Consider the following 22,543-nt stretch of genomic DNA (forward strand, 5'->3'; position numbering starts at 1 on the left):
AGTTAAATGAAACTGGTTATTTGAAAAGATCAGTATAACTGACAAACTTGAGAATGATCAAAAATATAGGAAAGACAAAAATAATATAAAGCAAGAGAACCTCAGTACAGATCTATAGATATTAGACAAATAAGGGAAAATTATGCAAAGTTAATACATTTGACAATATATAAAAGATAGACAAATTCCATGAAAGATACAAACCACCAATGTTCACTCAATATGACTGAGTTAACATGAATAGCCCAATTTACTAAAGAAATTGAATATCATTTAAAAGTCTTTCCGGTTTACCCATTTAAAAAAAGAAAACAAAAAATGAAATGGGAGGCACAGATTGCTTCAGTGATGAATTTTATCAGACGTGTAATAGAAAATAATGCCAATTCTACTGAAACTCTTTAGAAAAGTGAAGGAGACAGACCTCCTTATCTCATTTTAAGAGGCCTGTAATATCTCAATACCAAAACCAGATAAAAACATTATAAAAAACATATTGGTCTCTTGTTTTCTTTAATTATAAAAACATTATAATTCCCACTAGAAATGTATGAGAGTATCAGTTGCTACTAATTATTAACACTGGATATTTTCTTTTTAATTTTAGCTGTTGTAGTAGGTGTGTAATGTGGTTTTAATTTTGCATTTCCCTGTGACTAATAATGTTAAATACCTTTCTATATACCTATTTGTTGCTTATAGCCTTCTGTGAAATGCCTATTCAAATATTTTGCTTACTTTAATTAGTTTTTGCCTTCTTATTATTGAGCTATAGGTATTTTTAACATACTCTGGTTACAATCTGAATAAGCTATATGTTTTTAAAACATTTTTTCCCAGGATAAGGCTTGTTTTATTATTTTCTCTAAGATTTCTTTTGAAGAGAACTTCTAAAAATTCAATGTGGTCAAAATTATCAACTTTTTATTGTGTGGTTCAAAATTTTGGCTTTGCCTAAGGACACAAAGATTTCCTACCAGAATTTTATTTTCAGTAAGTTTTATAGTTTTAGTACTTACATTTATATCTCAGAGCTATTTCAAGTTTAATTGTTTTACATGGCATGACATAGAGAAAAAACACATTTTTTGGCATACCAATATAAAGTTATTACAGCAATATTTGTTGAAAATGTTTCTATTTTCTATTGAATAACTTTAGCATTTATGTAAAAAATTAACAGACCATCTACAATAGTCAATTTTTGAACCCTGAATTCTGCTTCCCTTACCTACGTGTATTCAAACTATTTTGATATCTGTAATTATAGTGTATATTCTTGAAATTAAGTCCTAAATCTTTGGAATTTTATTCACAATTGTTTGGGCTATTTTGAGTAATTTGTATTTCCACACAAATTTTAGAATCAGCTTGGCAATTTCTGAAAAAGAAGCTTGCTGGTCTTTCTATTGTGTTTCATCTGTAGATCAATTTGGAGAGAATTCACATTGCATCTTCTAATCTATTAATAAAGTATAAAGATTTATTAGGAATGTTAAAGATTTTCTCACCAATGTTTTATATTTTGCAGCATACAGGTCTAACATGTTTTGTTAAATGTATCCCTAAGTTTTTTATACATTCTGATGCTATTATCGGTGGCACAATTTCAACTTCAAATTCCAACATTTCTTGATGAGTATTTAGAAACACTATTAATTTTTGAACATTGACCTTATAACTGTGACATTGAAAAATTCACTTATTAATTCTAGTGTCTTTTTTGTAAGCTTGTTTTATTTTTCCACATAGACTTTTATTTTTGTCTGTGAAAAAAAGACAGTTTTACTACTTCTTTTCCAATCAGTATGCTTATATTTTTCTTGCCTTATTAAAGTGGCTAGGAACTCCAGTGCTATGTTGAATAGGAGATGTGAACACAGCCATCCTTGTCTTACTTCTCATTTGAGGGCAAAAACACTCAGTCTTTCATCAACAAATATATTGATCTGTAATCTTTTCATATAAATCATTTATCAGCTTGAAAATGAGTCTTTCTATTTCTAGTTGGCTGCTAATTTTTATCATAAATGTATTTAAATTTGTCAGTTTTTTTGGTATCTTGTAAGATAATCTTTTTTTTTCTTTTTTAATCTATGACCATGGTAAATTACACTGAGTGATTTTTCAAATGTTAAACAATTCTTTCATTCTTGGACAAATCCCATTTAGTCATAATGTATTATTCTTTTGTATGTTATTGAATATGATTTAAACAGTTTTTGAACAAAAGTTTTGGATCTACGTTAAAAAAGATATTGGTCTCTTGTTTTCTTTAATTAATAGCAAAAAATGATACAAAAAGTGAAGGGAGAAATAGTCAAAGAAATAGATAGCATAAAGAAAAAACAAAAACTTCAGGAAACATTGGACACACTTATAGAAATGCAAAATGCTCTGGGATGTCTAAGAAATAGAATTGAATGAGTAGAATAAAGAAATTCAGAGCTCAAAGACAAAATCTTCTAATTAACCCAATCCAACATAGACAAAGAAAAAAGAATAAGAAAATATGTACAAAGCCTCCAAGAAGTCTGGGATATGTTAAACAACCAAACTAAGAATAATTGGTTTTCCAGGGGAAGGAGAGAAATCTAAAAGTTTGGCAAACATATTTGGGGGAATAATCAAAGAAAACTTCCCGGGCCTTGCTAGAGACCTAGATGACAAAATGCAAGAAGTACAAAGGACTTCTGGGGAATTCATTGCAAAAAGATCATCACCTAGGTACACTGTCATCAGGTTATCTAAAGTTAAGATAAAGGAAAGTACCTTAAGAGCTATGAGACAGAAACACCAGGTAACCTATGAAAGAAAACCTATCAGATTAACAGCAGATTTATCAGCAGAAACCCTACAAGCTAGAACGGATTGGGATCCTATCTTCAGCCTCCTCAAACAAAACAATTATTAGCCAAGAACTTTGTATCCAGCAAAACTAAGCATCATATATGAAGAAAAGATACAGTCTTTTTCAGACAAACAAATGCTGAGAAATTTGCCACCACCAAGACACCACTACAAGAACTGCTAAAAGAAACTCTAAATCTTGAAACAAATTCTGGAAACACATCAAAACAGGACCTCTTTAAAGCATAAATCAGACAGGACCTATAAAACAAAAATACAATTTGAAAAGCAAAAACAGAAACCAAAAACCAAGGTACACAGGCAACAAATACCATGATGAATGGAATGGTACCTCACATCTCAATACTAACATTGAATGCACATGGCATAAATGCTCCACTTAAAAGGTACAGAACTGCAGAATGGATAAGAACTCACCAACCAACTATCTGCTGCCTTCAGGAGACTACACATAAGAACTCACATAAACTTAAAGTAAAGAAAGGGGTAGAAAAAGACATTTCCTGCAAATGGACACTGAAAGCCAGCAGGGGTAGCTATTCTTATGTAAGACAAAACAAACTTTAAAGCAACAGCAGTTAAAAAGATAAAGAGGGACATTATATAATGGTAAAAAGGCCTTGTCTAACAGGAAAATATCATAATCCTAAACATATATGCACATAAACTGGAGCTCCCAAATTTATAAAACAAATACTACTAGACCTAAGAAATGAGATAGACAGCAACACAATAGTAGTGGGGGACTTCAATATTCCACTGACAGCACTAGACAGGTCATGAAGACGTACAGTCAACAAAGAAACAATGGATTTGAACTATACCATGAAACAAATGGGCTTAACAGATATATACAGAACTTTCCATCCAATAACTGCAGAATACACATTTGTATTCAAGAGCACATGGAACTTTCTCCAAGATAGATCATATGATAGGTCATAAAACAAGCCTCATTAAATTTAAGAAATTTGAAATTATATCAAGCACTCTTTCAGACCACAGTGGAATAAAACTGGAAATCAGCTCCAAAAGGAAGCTTCAAAACCATGCAAATATATGGCAATTAAATAATCTGCTCCTGAATGAGCATTGGGTCAAAAACTAAATCAAGTTGGAAATTAAAACATTCTTCAAACTGAACGACAATAATGACACAACCTATCAAAACCTCTGGGATACAGCAAAGGTGGTGCTAGGAGGAAAGTTCATAGCCCCAAATGCCTCCATTAAAAAGACTGAAAGAGCACAGACATTCTAAGGTCATACATCAAAGAACTAGAGAAACAAGAACAAGTCAAACCCAAACCTAGAAGAAGAAAGGAAACATGAAAATCAGAGCAGAAATAAATTAAATTGAAACAAAAAAAAATACAAAATATAAATGAAGCAAAAAGCCAGTTCTTTGAAAAGATAAATAAAATTGAAAGATCATTAGCAAGATTAATGAAGAAGAGAGAAAATCCAAATAACCTCATTAAGAAATGAAACAGGAGATATTACAACTGACACAACTGAAATACAAAAGATCATTCAAGGCTACTATGAAAACTTTTATGCACATCAAATAGAAAACCTAGAAAAGATAAATGAATTACTGGAAAAATACAATTCTCCTAGCTTAAATCAGGAAGAATTAGATACTCTGAACACACCAATAACAAGCAGTGGCATTGAAATGCTGATTTAAAAATTACCAACAAAAAAAGTCCAGGACCAGAAGAATTCACAGCAGAATTCTACTAGACATCCAAAGAAGAATTGGTACCAATCCTTTTGACACTATTCCACAAGACAGAGAAAGAGGGAACCCTACCTAATTCATTCTATGAGGCCAGCATCACCTTAATACCAACCAGGAAAGGATATAACAAAAAAAGAAAATTACAGACCAATATCCCTGATGAACATAGATGCTAAAATCCTTAACAAAATACTAGCTAACAAAATCCAACAACACATCAAAAAGATAATCCACCATGATCAAGTGGGTTTCACACCAGGGATGCAGGGATGGTTTGATATACACAAGTCAATAAATGTGATACACCACATAAACAGAATTAAAAACAAAAATCACATGATCATTTCACTAGATGCAGAAAAAGCATTTGACAACATCCAGCATCCCTTGATTAAAACTCTCAGCAAAATCAGCATACAAGGGACATACCTCAATTTAATAAAAACAATCTCTTACAAAGCTACAGCCAACATAATATTGAATGGGGAAAAGTTGAAAGCCTTCCCTCTGAGAACTGGAACAAGAGAAGGATGTCCACTCTCACCACTCCACTTCAGTGTAGTACTGGAAAGTCCTAGCCAGAGCAATCAGACAAGATAAAGAAATAAAGGGCATCCAAATCAGCGAAGAGGAAGTCAAACTGTCACTGTTTGCTGACGATATGATTGTTTACCTCAAAAACTCTAAATACTCCTCCAGAAAGCTCCTAGAACTCGTAAAAGAATTCAACAACGTTTCTGGATACAAGATTAATGTACACAAATCAGTAGCTCTTCTATACACCAACAGTGGCCAAGTGGAGAATCAAATGAAGAACTCAACCCCTTTTACAATAGCTGCAAAAAACAAAAAACTTAGGAATATACTTAACTAAGGAGGCAAAAGACCTCTACAATGAAAACTGCAGAACACTGATGAAATAAATCATAAACAACCCAAACAAATGGAAACATATCCCATGCTCATGGATGGATAGAATCAATATTGTGAAAATGACCATACTGACAAAAGCAATCTACAAATTCAATGCAATCCCCATCAAAATACCACCATCATTCTTCAGAGAATTATAAAAAAAATTAAAATTCATATGAAGCCTGCATAGCCAATGCAAGACTAAGCAAAAAGAACAAACCTGGAGGCATCACACTACCTGATTTCAAACTATACTTTAAGGCCATAGTCACCAAAACAGCATGGTGCTGGTATAAAAATGGGCACATAGACCAATGGAACAGAATAGAGAACCCAGAAATAAACCCAGATACTTACAGCCAACTTGTCTTCAACAAAGCAAACAAAAACATAAAGTAGTGAAAAGACACCCTTTTCAACAAATTGTGTTGGGATAATTGCCCAGCCACACGTAGGAGAATGAAAATGGATCCTCATCTCTAATCTCACACAAAAATCAACTCAAGATTGATTAAGGACTTAAATTTAAGACCTGAAACAAAAAATTCTAGAAGATAATAGACATTGGCTTAGGCAAGGATTTTATGACCAAGAACCGAAAAGCAAATGCAATAAAAAAAGAGTAAATAACTGGGACTTAATTAAACTAAAGAGCTTTTGCATGGCAAAAGGAAGAGTCACCAGAGTAAACAGGCAACCCATAGAGTGGGAGAAAATTGTCACAATCTATACATCTGACAAAGGACTAATATCCAGAGTCTACAATTAACTCAAACAAATCAGCAAGAAAAAAAAATCCCATCAAAAAGTGGGCTAAGAACATGAATAGACAATTCCCAAAACAAGATATACAAATGACCAACAAAAATGAAAAAATGTTCAACATCACTAATGATCAGGGAAATGCATATCAAAACCACAGTGCAATACCACCTACTCCTGCAAGAATGACCATAATCAAAAAATCAAAAAAACAGTAGATGTTGGCGTGGATGCAGTGAACAGGGAACACTTCTACACTGCTGGTGGGAATGTAAATTAGTACAGCCACTATGGAAAACAGTGTGGAGATTCCTTAAAGAACTGAAAGTAGAACTACCATTTGATCCAGCAATCCCATGACTGAGTATCTACCCTGAAGAAAAGAAGTCATTACATGAAAAAGATACTTGCACATGCATGTTTATAGCAGCACAATTCGCAATTGCAAAATCATGGAACCAACCCAAATGCCCATCAATCAATGAGTGGATAAAGAAACTGTGGTGTGTGTGTATATATATATATATATATGTATATATATATATGTATATATATATATGTGTGTGTATGTATACACACACATACACACACACACACACACAATGGAATACTACTCAGCCATAAAAAAAGAATGAATTAACGCATTTTCTGTGACCTGGATGAGATTGGAGACTATTATTCTAAGTGAAGCAATTCAGGAATGGAAAACCAAACACTGTATGTTCTCACTGACATGTGGGAGCTAAGCTACGAGGATGCAAAGTCATAAGAATGATACAATGGACTCTGGGGACTTGGGAGGAAGGGTGGGAGTGGGGGGAGGGATAAAAGACTACAAATAGGGTGCAGTGTATACTTAACTCATATAACCAAATACCACCTGTCGATACCCCAATAACCTATGGAAAAAAAAAAAACCCAGACCAGGAAGACTACATATGGTATTATTTCATTTAAATGAACTTCATTCTAGAAGTTCATTTAAATGAACTTCTAGAAAAGGAAAAATATAACTATAGAAACCAGAAGTGGCTGTTATAGGTAAGGAGTCACAGAAAGGAAACTTATAGTAAAGAGGAGATGAAAATGATCTATTACACAATATAACTATCAAAATTCAATCAAATTGAACCTTTAAATTTAGTTTTAAAAATTTTATATAAAACATACTTCAATAAAGCTAAGAAACAAACTAAATTCTTTGATGATATTTATGTCTATTGAAGAAATGAAAACTGCTATTAGAAAATATATATTTTATTATTTCCAACACACCATTTTTTTTACATCTTAACATCTCTAAAATTAGAATGCATGTTACACTTCATGGTTTCTTAAAATCAGAATATTTTTCTTTCTGAATGCTATGTAAAATGAGGCTTTTTACACTTGATGGTATATTAGATTCAATAAATTATAGCAATACTAATGGTTGGATTAAGTTTACTATGTCATGTTTATACCATCCGTGTTTAAGAATTGAATACTTTGGGCTATATTCAAAACTGCACTATTCCATTAACGGTACATAAAAACACAAATCTTATCAATGACTTAGAAAAAAAGCTATAAGTGAGTAAAATGCACCAATTTATAGGAAAGTTTTTTGTTTATTAGTAAAAGGTCATAAAAAGTAATTTGCAATTTATTTTAATTAAATAATTTAATTTATTTTAATTATTATTTAATTATTTTAATTATTTTAATTATTTTAATTTAATTAAAAGTAATTTGCTATTAATTCTCTAATATTTCAAAATTAGAGAAAATACATGTGTAATATAAAAGAAACCTATGTATTTATCACCCATAATTATCAAAATTGCCATTTAGAAAAAGATATACAATTCCATCCCCTCCCCTCTTTCCTTTTCCCACAGAAATAACTACAATTCTGAAGTTGTTACATGTTCTTCACACTTATGTTCTTATAGTTTGTATTCAAGAAATAACTAAGTATGGGCCTTAATATAATGGAATACAATCTAATCATCAAAATAAATGAACCAAATCTGCATTTATCTACAGAGATTATTCTTGAAAACTTACCTTAAGAGAAAAATCAAGTAATGAATGTATAATAATAACAATAACAAAGTACTTCAGGCTATTTTCCATGTGCTAGACATTGTTCTAAGCACTTTAAATATATTAATTTAAACTCAAGAAAAGTCCTAAGAGTTATCCCAGTTTACAGATGAGAAAACTGAGGAACAGAAAGATTAAGTATTTTGCTGAAGATCAAACAGTTAGTAATTTATTTACATGCAGCCTGTCCCTAAAATAAACCCTTACCCACTCTATTATGTGTAAATATAGTATTGTTCTTAACTGCTCTAACAAATAGACAAAATAGAAATTTATGTCTCACTCAAATAGTAGTGAAGAATCAATGTTTCTGGCCAGCAAGGTAAAGTAGGTGAGAGGAGTGGGTAAGTAGGCAGTCTTTCAGAAACCCAGACTCATAGCAAATCAGCCATTTTCAAAAACTGGATTCCAAGATCTCTGGTAATCCCAGTTGAACAGAAAGAGACAATACACAGAGGACAAAACAAATAATGTTTAAGAATCAGGCCTGGAAGTGACAGACATCATTTCCACTCACATTGCAATAACTAGAATTCAGTTGTTCATCTATGGTAACTACATGATGGTCAAGATAACATGGTCTAGCTGATGGTAAGTCAGAAACTGTGATGGGTCTGAGATGTTACCCTACTTTCACATTTATATATTGACAAATAGATAGACAGATGGTGACATTGTTTGCCTGTGTCCCCACCCAAATCTCATCTTGAATTGTAACTCCCACAATTCCCACAGTTCATGGGAAGAACCCAGTGGGAGGTCATTGAATCATGGGGGCGGGTCTTTCCCATGCTGTTCTCATGATAGTGAATAAGTCTCATGAGATCTGATGGTTTTAAAAACAAGAATTTCCCTGCACGAGCTCTCTCTCTTTGCCTGGGGTCATCCATGTAAAACGTGATTTGAACCTCCTTGCCTTCCAGCATGATTGTGAGGCCTCCACACCCATTTGGAACTAGAAGTCCATTAGACCTCTTTTATAAATTGCCCAGTCTCAGGCATGTCTTTATTGGCATTGTGAAAACAGACTAATACAGATGGATTAGATAGACAGAGAGACAGATAAATCGATACTAGTAGAAATATCAGGCATCTGGGTCAGAAATCAGAGGTTTATTTTCTTAAAATAACAGCAGCCAGAGTAACGTAGCACTGGTCCCCCAAGGCTAGTACCACCTAGGTGACCAGATGAGAGGCTACATATAGTCAAAGAGACAGTTCCACACATATTCCAAGATTGTACTGTGGAAGGGAGACTCTGAAAATATGGATCTAGGGGCTTATATAGTAGAGGGACAGTTGTCTCTCCTTCCCTCTTAAATGAAGGGAGGACAACCTTTTATTCCTAATGTAAGCATATTCACCTTGGGAAGAAAAGGGAAAGAATTTTGAGTTCTTATACTTTGAATGTAAATATGCTTCTAGATGGAAAAAATACTAGCATCTCTAAGTTTACCACTCAGGGTTTTCTCTTCATTTGAAATGTAAACATATAGGGAAATAATTCTCTTATTTCCTTCAAAGGTCTCCTTCTGAAGAGGGTGAAGGTCCCTACCCTGAAATGTAAGTGTTTCGCTCTGGGTAAATTAGGAGAAATCTTAATCTCCAGATGGGATCAACTGACTACAATTAAGGAGACAAAAGACTGCAGATCTAGTATCCATACTATATGAAGAGAACATTTTTTTTTTCTGGGGGAAATAAAGCAAACATTATCTTCATAGTGTATCAATGTCTGTCTTTTAGATGGTCAAGACCTCATAACAACACCAAGAAATCCAGGGAAGATTTATTTTCCCATCTCTGTGTTGGCTCAAGAAGAAAAGAATAGATTTCAATGGCAGCTAGTGTAGTATTATCTAGAAATATAATTTGTAAATTTTTTAAAAATACAATCCAATATTACACATTGGTTATGGATACATAAATATGATAGTGTTGATATTGATATTCCCACCCCTCCCCCCATTTATTCTAATTTATGACAGGCTGATTTCCACATTTTCCACCCTCATCATTCTACATAACCTGTTCTTGCTAAGACCACCAATAGTTCCCTACTTGGCAAAGCCAATGAGTTCTTTCAGTCTTCTTTCTACTTAACCTCTCTTCAGCCATTGGCAATATTAATTATTCCCTCTCTCTCTTCCTAATTTCCATGCCATTACTTATATTCTACCACTCTGTTTGCCACTTTATTAGATTCTCTTCCTCCATCCCTCCCAAAAATGATAGCCATTCTCAGCCTCTATCTGTACATTCCCACTAAGTAATTGGTTACATTATAGAGACACTAGGATAACAGTTTTTAAAAACTCAGTGAAGGAGTACTCGCTTCCATGTACCTCCTGGTTTCACTGTTATAACTGAAGTAACAACACAAAACAGTTCACAGTTAAAGTACTGTCTGCATGTACAGGTTGGTACCAAATAGGCAACACATGCAGCATGAAATATGAGAACTAACATGCCAAGTTCCACTGCCCCTTTTCTGTGTTCCTAACCTTAAACACCTCTAAACATCTCTCCTTCAAAGAGCTTAGATTTAGGACTTCCCATATCCTTTCTCTTTTCTGATGTTGAAGTTTCCATTTCCTAAACACCAGTCATTGGCAAAAAGCACACAATTAAACCTATTAAAAGGCAAGTAAATATGTAGCTAAACCCATTTACAGCATAAGGAATTTAGTTAATATGACCTCAGTTTACTCAGCAAATGCATTATTTTATTCTCTTTCTGATTCACTAACTTGCAATTTTTTGGATTATTTTTTCCTAATTTTTATACTTAGGATTACTGTCTTTCTTAACATATTCTAACTCTGGTGAGGTGTTAACCTCATCTTGACTGAGACCTAAGTCCACCATTTCAAATTCTGGCAGAAAATTTTCATTTAAAGTTACTCCAAATCCATACTCCCTGAGATGGAGTAACTTTAAAAGAAAGTTACTCCACAGAAAGCCCACATATTGGCAATCTTGGGCTTTTTTACCCAAGGAGAAAACAACTTGCCCTCAGCTTCTTAATTTTCTTCTTTAAAATCCAAAAGATGTTAAATAAATTTCCAGCTTCTTCTTACCTCACCCCCCCAACAGCATTAGATTACCTACTTCAAATAACTTATTCCTTTTTAAAGTTATCAAACATTTATTTGGTAAAATTTGGGCACCAAATGCTTTGTACTTGGTGCCAGACTTACAGAAATGCAGAAGACATAATAGAGAGTATCAAAAAGGGTCACTTGGCAGAAGCTATACATAGAAAGAAATGGCCTCTCAGAGGAGATAAAGCATCAGCTGAATCTCTGAATAATAAACAGGCATTATATTAGTTTATATGAAGAAGGGATAGGAGGATGCTTAGCATGAAAGCAAGAGTACATGCAAAGGCACAGAGACTTAAGAAGGCATGATGCCCTTAATTAAAGATTTTAACTTACAGCTAAAGAGTGGTGCAAGTGCAAGGAAGCAAGTCAGATAGGTAGGCAAAAGAAAGCTTACAATACTCTCTGTATAATGTGAAAACAAATGTGAAATTTATTCTGAAAGCACAGAAAACCTAATGGACAATTTGAGAAGAAAAGTAACATGATCAGATTTGCAAAGAACTCTTGAGTGGCAGTGATAAAGATGAACTCAATGGGGCAATGATAATGAAAGCAAGCAATTAAAAGGCAAGGGGATAGTGAAGAGAATAAATGGTGCCCTAGGATAAATGGGTAAAATTTGTACCAACTTTATCATTACATGTAAAGAATACTTTCATGATGACTAGTAGCCAATAAAGTACGATTTACAATGCTATAGCAATTTTCTCTTTAAAGCACTCAGTGCACATCTAGATGGTCATCTCGTAAGAATGGTGCTGAATATAGGGTAGATACAAATCTAAAAAATATTTACATTAAAAATTTTCCCTGGTGCCAAAGGGAAGAGAACTCCTTTCCCACCCATCAAAGAACTACTTGTCTTCTATTAGAACACCGGAAATTGTAAATGTTTTTTTCTGTCTCTTTGAGATATATGCAAATCTTTCTAAAATTCAATGAGCCTCTTGCCAGTTTTGATCCCAGGAATGTCTTTCATGGGGACCTCTGAAAACATCTTTTTTGAAATATAAACATCAAGGAGAGGGGCACTCTTTCTCCCTGACTCCTCAGAAGTTTAAGCCTAGATATTTGACTCCAAGATGTAATTCCTATTTGTTGAAAACATGCAGGTTTAATTTTTCCTTTGAATGGAAACATTTAAAAATAGAATCCAACATGTATGTAATGGATTGCATCAGCTTGGCTATAGAAAATAGTTAGATTCCTTTGTTCTTTGCCATCTCTTTAGGGATTGCCTAGAATGTGAATTGTAGTCAGTTGAATGCTCATTCAATGACAAAAACGGGTTTTTTTCTTTTTCTATATTTGTGAGGAGAAATTTGGGGGTTGGCAGATTTTATATTTTATTATATTTCCACCAGAAGAAGAGATTCTTGCAAGGTATAGGATACTAAATTGAATAACTTATGAGACTATATCATTATAACACACAATGAGGTTAGAAGTTCAAATATCTATACTAACGTATTATACTATATATTCTGGAAGATTGTATTTCTAAGATGACCACACCAAAATCTCCCATTCCTAATCTTTTCCTGAAATGTGACCTTAGCACTCTCCAGTCAAGAGGTAGAGTCTGTTTTTCCCTTTGAATCTAGAATGCCCTCAGGGACTGTTTTGACAAAGAACATAGCAAAAGTAATGTCCTGAGATTTCTGATCCCAGGCCTTAAGAAGGCCTCAAAACATCCATTTTTCAGTTCTCAGTAGTACTGACTCATCCTATAATATGTCTAGCTACTTTGCAGGATAGGCCACCTAGAGACCAACAGACATTTAGTCTGTATAGAAAGAGTAAAACGTCGGTTATTACAGCCTCCAAGTTAAAGAGTGAAACGCAGCCACAAGAATAACACTGGTAAGACCCTGAGGAAAAAGCAAAACAAAACAGAACCCAGCCCAGCCCTTATTGAGGAAGTGTATACAAATAAACTGGTTATTGTTATTGTTTGAAGTTACTAACTTTTGATGTAGTTTGTAGTGCAGCAATGGATAACTAAAACATAATTAATATCTGGAAGCAGGATCCTGCTGTAATAGAAACCTAAAACACGTAGCATTGACTTTGGGAATTGTTAGTGGGAACAGGTCTAAAGTTACTCAAGGAGAATATTAGTGGAGTTTTAAGGGAAGTGAGAAAACTGCTATTGCCTGCAACAGATAAAATTATAGAAAAAAAAGGGATATACAAGTTATCATATGCTGCTAGCACAGCAAAATTAGCAAAAGTGTGGCCAGGAATAACATGGAATATTAAAAGTGTACCCAATGTACTTAGTTCTGGCTAACATTTTCATACAAAATGCTGTAAGTGCCAACTGTCTTATTTTAGATTCCCATGAAAAAGTACATAAGAAACGAGATGTACTAAAGGAGATACTGTTCCATTTTCAAGCAGAATTTGGTGAAAATATGAAAAAGCCAGTATTTGCTGAGATCAAAGATGAAATTGTTTTTCCTCCTTGGTCACCCCCTAACAAACAACTACCTTAGTGAAAAAGGACTCTTTGCAAAGATGGAATCCATAATGTTTCAGGAATAAATATCAAATCAAAGGTCTACTGTGAAATCCTTTGATAAGTTGTTAAACAGATTTAACAAGGTGCCCTACATTTTAGCTAGACAAATGGGTTTCTATCAGTCCTAAGGAATTTCTTAATGACTCACCTTTGATTCAACACAAAAAAAACTTTTAAGAAAATTGTCCCACAGAACTCTGAAGTATAGCAGAGACAAGCTTATCTCAAAGAGATTTGGGGGTATGAATTATGTCAAATGGAGTAAATTTATAATTTGGTATCTAGAAAACCTATGAGGTTTTAAAATAACTTATATATCCATGAGCTGGAGAGATACAGACATTTTAAAATTAAAAAGTTGCCTTTTTGCCTCCAAATTCCTTCAGGCAGGTAGCATGCTGAGAAGCTTTTCAGTTGCTCATAAATGCCTTCCTCACAGAAAATGAACATTTACTTAGTGGGAAGAGCGAAGAACAACAAAGAAGCAATCCAGGGGAGCAGAATTGCCCTAATCAAAGAACTGAACTCACAAGTTCATTTGCCTGGCTGAATTTTAGAATTGCTGTGGACCTGTGATGTTTATGTGCCTACAGCTCTGCTCTCTTTTACTTATATGTGTCTAGAAGTCATCTTGTCTTTGTCTCCACATTATATGTTTGATAAATGGAGGGCAAATAAATTAACTTCCTGGTTTGCCTTTGGACTCAGAGAAGCTACGTCCAAGTAGCTGATCCTGAGGTACCAGCCCTGGGAAGCATCATTCAGAAATTGATATGACTTAAATTATGAGATGATAGACTTCAAGCAAATGCTGTAATGGGATGAGAGTTTTGCGGAAGGAGTAAGGATTTATTTTTTGTGGGACATATTTGAATATTTATGACCAGGAAGCAAACAGTGGTCAAAGATGGCTACAACAATATCTTTTATTCCACAAGCTTTTACACAATGTGCCATTAGCATTTTGCCATCATAATAATTAAATGTATGGAATGATGCAACATTAAGAAAATATATATGCCACATACTTACATTGTCTTCCTAAATCCTAAATTAAACCACACCTATTGCTGATAAAAGAAAAAAGAAAAAATGATAATGTAAAATAATTAACAAATGTTTCTGATGTAGCTAAAAAATGACAGTGTTCCCATTAATCTCTATAACATAAATCTTCAGAACTCATATTTTAGTGTTTCAGAGAACAATTGAATATCTATATTGAATATAGATATATAATAAACATTTTAAAAGGCAAATGAATTGTGACAGAATATATAGTTCTCCTGGTTGAGTCCTTTTCATTTTGTACATAGAATATTTCTTATTCTGCTTTTATTTTTCCTTTCCTTTATCCTATTATTACTAGTAGTTTATTCCTATTTTCTTTTTTAAGTCACCAAATTTTATTTATGCAATTCTATTTCTGTCTAAGCTAAAGTATAGCATAAAACCTACTATCTAAAAACACAAGACATCAGTTTGTAATGCTCAAATATCAAATTAAATATTAGAAATGAAATATTAGCCTTAAAACCACCTACACAAAGTTTTTGTATAGTATTCGTTTTTATGTGACAAGCTACTCTTTCTGAATTTGCTTTCTAGTATCGCATTTAGTGTTCAGATTCTATAAGGCAATATAAGGGAGTAATATATTATGCAGTTCAGTTTGAAAAAAATAGATCTCAAAAACTAGGAAATGCAGGTAAACTCTGTATTAATTATCTGTATTTACAGTGTTCAAAGGAAACTCAGTTTCTTGGTAGTCAAGCAACTTATTTTGCCAACTATTATAATTTTAAATGTTTGGGAAAGGGATGGTCAAGACAAAAAAAAAAAAAAAAAAACAGAACTACAAAGTAAGCCAAATTCTAAAATTTTAACTTTCCATTGAAATTCTACATAAATTCTACATAAGAAGTTTGGTAAAATAAAATAAAATAAGTAAATAAATGGCTGAATTAATTTATTGAGCTTATTAACATCTGTATATATCAATAAGTAGCTATTATCCACATGAATCTAAATATTTGCTGTTTTTTCCTTAAATTTTACTATTGTGAGAAGAAAGAACTGTTTTTTGTGCTTCCAAGTTTCATGAGTACATTAAACAAATACTCCAAAATGATTTACACACACAAACATGCATAAATATGTTGAAAATCAACGACAACCAATGTGTCCTAAAAATTAGATGACTAACACTTTAATAAAGGCAAAATATTTAGTAATATCATTTTTAGCAATTTTATTGTATTGCCTTAAACCTAAAAACATCTTAAAATAATCTATTTATATGCCCCCCAAAAGTATTTTCAATAAGAATATACCGTAAAGAGAATAGCAAAAATAACTTGCAATTTTTCATTTGCTTTTTAGCAATTATAAGTACTTGCCTAGGTCAATATGGAGTTCTAACAGTTGAACAGAATGTCCTTTGTATCCCTAGGCAGACAAAATAGAGCTGCCTCAGGGAAAAGAATTTATTAAACACACTCCCCAAGACACATGCTGAACTCAAAATTACACAGCATGCATCTAGTCTCAAAAGACTGATTTGCTTTTCAGTCAAATGTTTCCCGCTGCTAGAAAAAATGTAAGCTTTGTTTCATGAAAAGCTTTAACCTGAGAATTACTGCACTGCCATGGTTACCCAGCAAAATAGATTGCATAACCTAGAAGGTAGCAAGAAAACATTAGGTTTGGAAAATAAAATGATCTTCCTGTTGGAAAATCATAACGCGTACCCTCTATGTTTGTGTAGGCATCTCTACAGCTTAGCCCATTCTCTCAGAAGCATCCTAACTCTGAAGGAAGTTCCCACAGAGCAATATGTGTATCCCGGCAGTGTGTGAATCATTTCTCTTATCTAATAATCTCCTACAAATGTACCTTTGGTTATGCTTTGACTTTGCTGAAAGGTGAGACTCACCATGGGGCATTCATTTTGTCTGCCAAGTATGTCTTCAGGAGTTGTTTGTTTTTCTGCTGTTATACTTTAGACAGAAGTTCATGACTCCATTAAAAAAGAGAAAATAATATCCATATTAAAATGCTATTAAAAATAATCAATTTTCCTGGTTAGTTCCATCTTTTCCTTTTTTTTTTTTTTTTTAAAAAAAAGCAGAGTTCCTGTGAGCATTTTACACAGGAAAAAAGAAGCATTATTAAAGCTGAGTTGTATAAGAAAAATAAGCATTCTTTAAAATACAAATGAGGAAATAGTTTTAAAATTTACTTATTCCTTTTACTTCTCAAGCATTAAAGAAAATCAAAACAGAAAATAACACAAGCAGGCAGCATATACACTAGTGACTACTTGCCATCTCAATCTAAGAAAAGCTAGAAAATAATTAGCAAAACTCTTGATTAAATACATCCTTTGCTACATGCCCAATTATAATCATTTCACTATAATGTGTAAGGGAATTAGTAACTTAATAAATGTCAATTATTTAACATTATTGATTATGTTACATAAACAAAATATGTGACCTCAATACAAATGCTTCAGTTAAGTTCTAGTATGACAGAAAAAGGCAATACTTTTCTCCCCATTGTGTTTTCTAACTTATTTTTCAAATTTTGAGAAATCATCTACCAACAGAAATCTCCCAATTAGTAGAGAAAGTTATACTTCTGTTATTTAAAATCTGTAGTTAAAATAAGCGTACATTTCTGCCAATTTCATTTTGTTAGCTAAAATTACTTTCAATTATCCTACACTCAATATCAGATAATTACTTGGAAACTATGATTTAAAAATTGTTATGTTGAGTTAGAATTTTTAGAAAGGGTGGTAATACTGTAAGTGTTCATTCCATTATTTGCCTTCTGTTTGCAACACTTTTAGAGAATCTACTGGAGAAATGCATATGATTTCAAAATATTAATAAGGAAAACATAAATTAGCAAGTTATCACTAACATTTTTCATCCTTTTCGTATCTACATACACATTCTTCTGATGCCTACATTTTTCATTATCCTTAGGTGTTCTATTATTTATTCCATTCTTATGTTATTGTCTCAATATAACTTACTAAGGCTGAGGCTTAACAAATTTTAATGATGACAGCCTGAGAACCAGTTCCCCTGACTGTGTGCAGGAAGTGGAACAGGAACAAGCAGCTATAGACAGCCCTTACTAAGTGAGCTCTAGTGAAAGATGAAAATTCAATAAGAACTTTTCTCTTTCCTGAAAACAAGGGTGTGTGATTAGGGCATTTGTTTCGTAAATTGAAGAATTTCAAGAAAGAAAAACATAGTCTTGTCCCCATGAGTCCACTGTGGGTCAGGTAGGCTCTCATATAATGACTCAGTTTTTATTTCGGATGCAAACCATGCTGACCACCTTTAAATAGAGAACTTATTAATGAGGCATCATGTTGCTAGAGTGGCTGAAATATTTAAAGGTATGTGTCATTTTTATGTAAGATGTTAAAAGAATTTTAATACAAAGTCCATGTTCCTCAAATTTCATATTAAATTTAAGATTTAGAAAAATCTCCTCATAAAGATCTGCTTTAGCATTTGAGAAAACTTACTTTTTTCTTGATTATATGTAATACTGTTGAATTTTGCTGTTATTTAATTATAAAAGCTTTTATGTATCACAAAACAAGGATGTTCACGTTGAAACTAAAGAAAAGTGCATGATTATACAGTTTAGGCAAATGTTACTTAGAAATTTCCGCAGTAAAATCTACAGCTGGAAAGGTAAAAAGCAACCTGAAAAAAAAAAAAATCTTGAAATCTGCAACAAATAGTTGCACATTTTAACTAAAATAAAAAAAACAAGAAACAAAAATACAACAATAGCATGGATTGTTGATTTATTTTTAACTATTGCTTCATTAAAAAAATAATATCTGGATTTCTTGCAAAGATAGGATAAAAACAGAAGTGAAAAATCTCTCTCCCACAATATTTAACAAAATAAAAAAAAGTAAAAATAACAGCAAAACTCACAAGCACAACCCAAATTATGAAAGGAGTACAACAGAATATGCAGCCAGAAAAAGTAGAATGCCAAAGCAAGAAAACAGATGATCTCAGCACCATCATGCCTTGCCCCATCTCTCAAGAAGCCAGTACTTAAGGAATGATGAGTCACAAAAATGCTGTAAATTCTCATCAATACTCTGTAGTTTTGAGTGAACCTAACTGAGGGAGTGACTCATGAGCCCTAGGAAAATCAGGGTAAGTCTAACTACAAACAACTTACGTAATACAGGGAAATATCAGTGAGAAAGTATCATCAAGAGTTTCTATCTTCAGGCACACTGTACTAAGTGTGCCTGAATGAAAGAGCAAAAAACCAAGGGATTGTCAGACTTTTAGATGGGATGAGAGTGCCCTGACATGGCAATTTATGAAACAATATGAAAAAGCCCACGTCTCATAGCATGAATTACATTCAGCTGCAGCTAAGGCATCACCCGTCCGCAATTTATTTTTTCATTGATTTATTTGTTTACTCAACCATTCTTAATTGGAAAACTATTATGTATCTGGCACTGTTCTAAGCACTGAGGAAATACGAGTGAACAAATCAGACAAAAATCTCTAGTTTTATGGAATTTACACTAAAATAGAGACAGATATTAAAAACAAACCAAGTAAATTTCCTTTAATTTTCTTCATGGCATTGATCATGTTCTAATATAAATTTTATATTCAATATTCTTATAGGATATCATATTCTTATTAGAATATTTTAAATGGTATGAAGAAAATTAAAGGAGAAAAAAGAGATAGAAAAGTCCTGAGGGGAAAGGGGTTCCAATTTTTAATAGGATGGTCAGGGAAGGCCTCTGGGAGAAGGTGGCAAATGAACAAAGGCTGGAAGGAAGTGAGAGAATGAACCATGTAGATAGGTGGAGGTGGAGATTCCAGGCAGCAGAAACAGCTGGTGCAAGGGCAGGCGTGAGAAACAGCCAGCTAGACAGGGCCACTTAGATGGGATGAGCTAGGTAGAGGTTAGTATTAAATAGAAGATGGGATAAAAGAGTAATTGGGCTGGGCCTGGAGGCAGGTCTATTGCATAGGCCTCATATCATTGTTGAGTATTTTAAGTTTTACATGCAGTGAGAAGTGAAGCCATGGAGAGTTTCAAACACAGGATACTCTTGATCTAACATATTTTAATTGGGCCATTCTGACTATGGTCTCAAAAAAAGGCAATAGGAGGGGCAAGAACAGAAGCAAGGGGACCAATTAGGAAGATATATCAATAATTCAGAGAAAAGATGATGATAGTGGTAGCAAAAGAGGTTATAAAAAGAGGCTGAAATGTGGATGTATTTGGAAAGTAGAGCTAATAGGATTTTCTGACTGATTAGATGAGGGTGTAAAAGAAGTGAGTCAAGTATGTCTGCAAAATTATACCCGGAAAATAAAAATGTAGCCATTAATTGAGATGGGGCAGAAAATAAAAATGTAGCCATTAATTGAGATGGGGAAGAATATTAAAGAAGCAGAAACTGTGAAAAAGATCAGGAGTTTGGCTCTGGATATGTAAATTTTGAAATGCCCATTAGACATCCAAATGGAGATTTGATGTGTGGAGTTTAGTGAAGACAGCCTGACTGGAGATAAAATATAAGGTCTTCTCAACATATGGATAGCATTTAAAGCTCTCACCAAGGTTGTGAGAAATAGAAAAGAGGAAGTTAAAAGGCAGGGCCTAAGAGCATTACAGCTTTAATAAGTTAAGAAGATCAGAAGGAACCAGAAAAGGAAACTGAAAATGGCTGGTCAGTGAGACAGGATGGTGTCCTGGATGTTAAGAGCAGATGACTCAAGTAAGAATGAGTGTCAAGTGCTATGTTAAATATTGCTAATTAATAATTAGATAAGATGAGGACTGAGAATTGACCACTGAATTTAGCCACATGGTGATTACTGTTGGCCATGACAAGAGTGATTTCTATGTAATGTAAAGAGTGAAGGCCTACTGAGTTGCAGGGAGAATAAGAGGGAAAGAGTTGGGGCAACTAAATATAGAAAATATTTTAAGGAAGTTTGCAGTAAATGGAGACAGGGGTATGCAGCAATGACTGGAGAGAAAGGTGATCAATCAAGCACTTTCAAAACTATGGCATGTAAGAACCTGTTTTTCTACTGCTGGGATCATCTAGAAGAGATAGAAAATGTTGATGATGGAGGGAGAGTGGGAAATGCTGAAGAGATGTCTCTGGGACCTGATCCAGTTCACAACTAGAGAGACCTTGGATATGTACAGGAAAGGTTCATGAATACTACCAAATACACAAGTTAGAGAAAATATGTAGATCAAAATATCTAGCCTTTAAATATAGTAGTGTAGAGAAAATCGTCTTAAAAGGTGGAAAATGTGTCTAGGATAATTCAGTCACATAAAGTCAGTGCAGATACAAGATCTGAGCCAAGTTGCTCATTTTAAAAACTCAAAGAAATAGCATACATGAACTATGTAAACATATCACAATAGGAAGAAAAAAAAGGAAAAGAAGGATAAGGTTAGAGGTGGAAGAGAAAAAAAAATAAAGCATTATATATGGCAGGGCACAGTGGCACATGCCTGTAATTCTAGCACTTCGGGAGGTCCAGGTAGGCAGATTGCCTGAGCTTAACATGGTGAGACCACAACTTTATGGAAAAAAAAATACACAAAAGAAATTAGCTGGGCATGGTGGTGCATGCCTGTAGTCCTAGCTACATTGAGACTGAGGCAGGAGGATTGCTTGAGCCCAGGAGGTCAAGGCTTCAGTGAGTTCGAGATCATGCCACTCCATTCCAGCCTGGGTGACAAAGTGAGACCCTGTCTCAAAAAAAAAAAAAAGGAAAGAGTAAACAATAACGTTATATACAAAATAAGGACAAAGAACTACCTGCATGAAACATAATCCAAAAACTAAAAGCATACTCTAGAGATCATTTTGAAATACAAAATAATTTGATAAGAGTAAGTAGAAGTCAATAAAGTGGATCACAGAGATGAGATGAAAGAGAACAAAAATGAGTTGAAATATAAGATTTCACAACTAAGAAAATTAATTGAGGACCAAAATAGTCAAATTGATTGGATAGATTAGAAATAGCAAGAAACAAGATAAACAAAATAAAAAGTCAAATAAGTGACATAAAGAAAAGATTCAAAGCAAATATAGGAAATTCAGAGAAAAGGGAAATAGATTCTCATTGAGAGATGATAAATAGACACACAAAGATAATTGAATATATGAAAAACTACTTATTAGAAACAGGAGTGAAATAAAAAGTTTAAGGAATATAATAAAGTAATATTTCTAAGACCTGAGGATCTGAATATGAAGAGATTATATTATATATCATGAAAAAACTTTAACAGAATATTCAGAAATAACACAAATCATAATTAAATTATTGTGCATCCCTGATAAAAAAATACCTTAGGCAAACAGGCAGAAAAAACAAGTCAACTTCAAAAAGAAATTATTCAAGATGGCCTTAAATTTCATCATAGCAACATTCAATTCCAAAATACAGTGAAACACTGTCTTCAATT

General features: G+C 33.4%; 1 protein-coding gene and 1 long non-coding RNA gene across 2 annotated transcripts in view; one reads left to right on the forward strand and one right to left on the reverse strand.

Moving 5' to 3' along the window:
* LOC109026497 (uncharacterized) overlaps window positions 1–10,293 on the forward strand; it is a 123,783-nt gene extending 113,490 nt beyond the window's left edge. The window contains exons 5-6 of the long non-coding RNA XR_002005493.2: window positions 9,905–9,943; window positions 10,127–10,293. This is a non-coding gene — a long non-coding RNA (uncharacterized lncRNA). The remainder of the gene's footprint in view (window positions 1–9,904; window positions 9,944–10,126) is intronic.
* STPG2 (sperm tail PG-rich repeat containing 2) overlaps window positions 1–22,543 on the reverse strand; it is a 672,078-nt gene that overhangs the window by 31,778 nt on the left and 617,757 nt on the right. The gene's annotated exons all lie outside the window — the stretch shown is intronic.

Source organism: Gorilla gorilla, chromosome 3, assembly GCF_029281585.2.
Source record: "Gorilla gorilla gorilla isolate KB3781 chromosome 3, NHGRI_mGorGor1-v2.1_pri, whole genome shotgun sequence".
NCBI classification, from domain to species: Eukaryota; Metazoa; Chordata; class Mammalia; order Primates; family Hominidae; genus Gorilla; species Gorilla gorilla.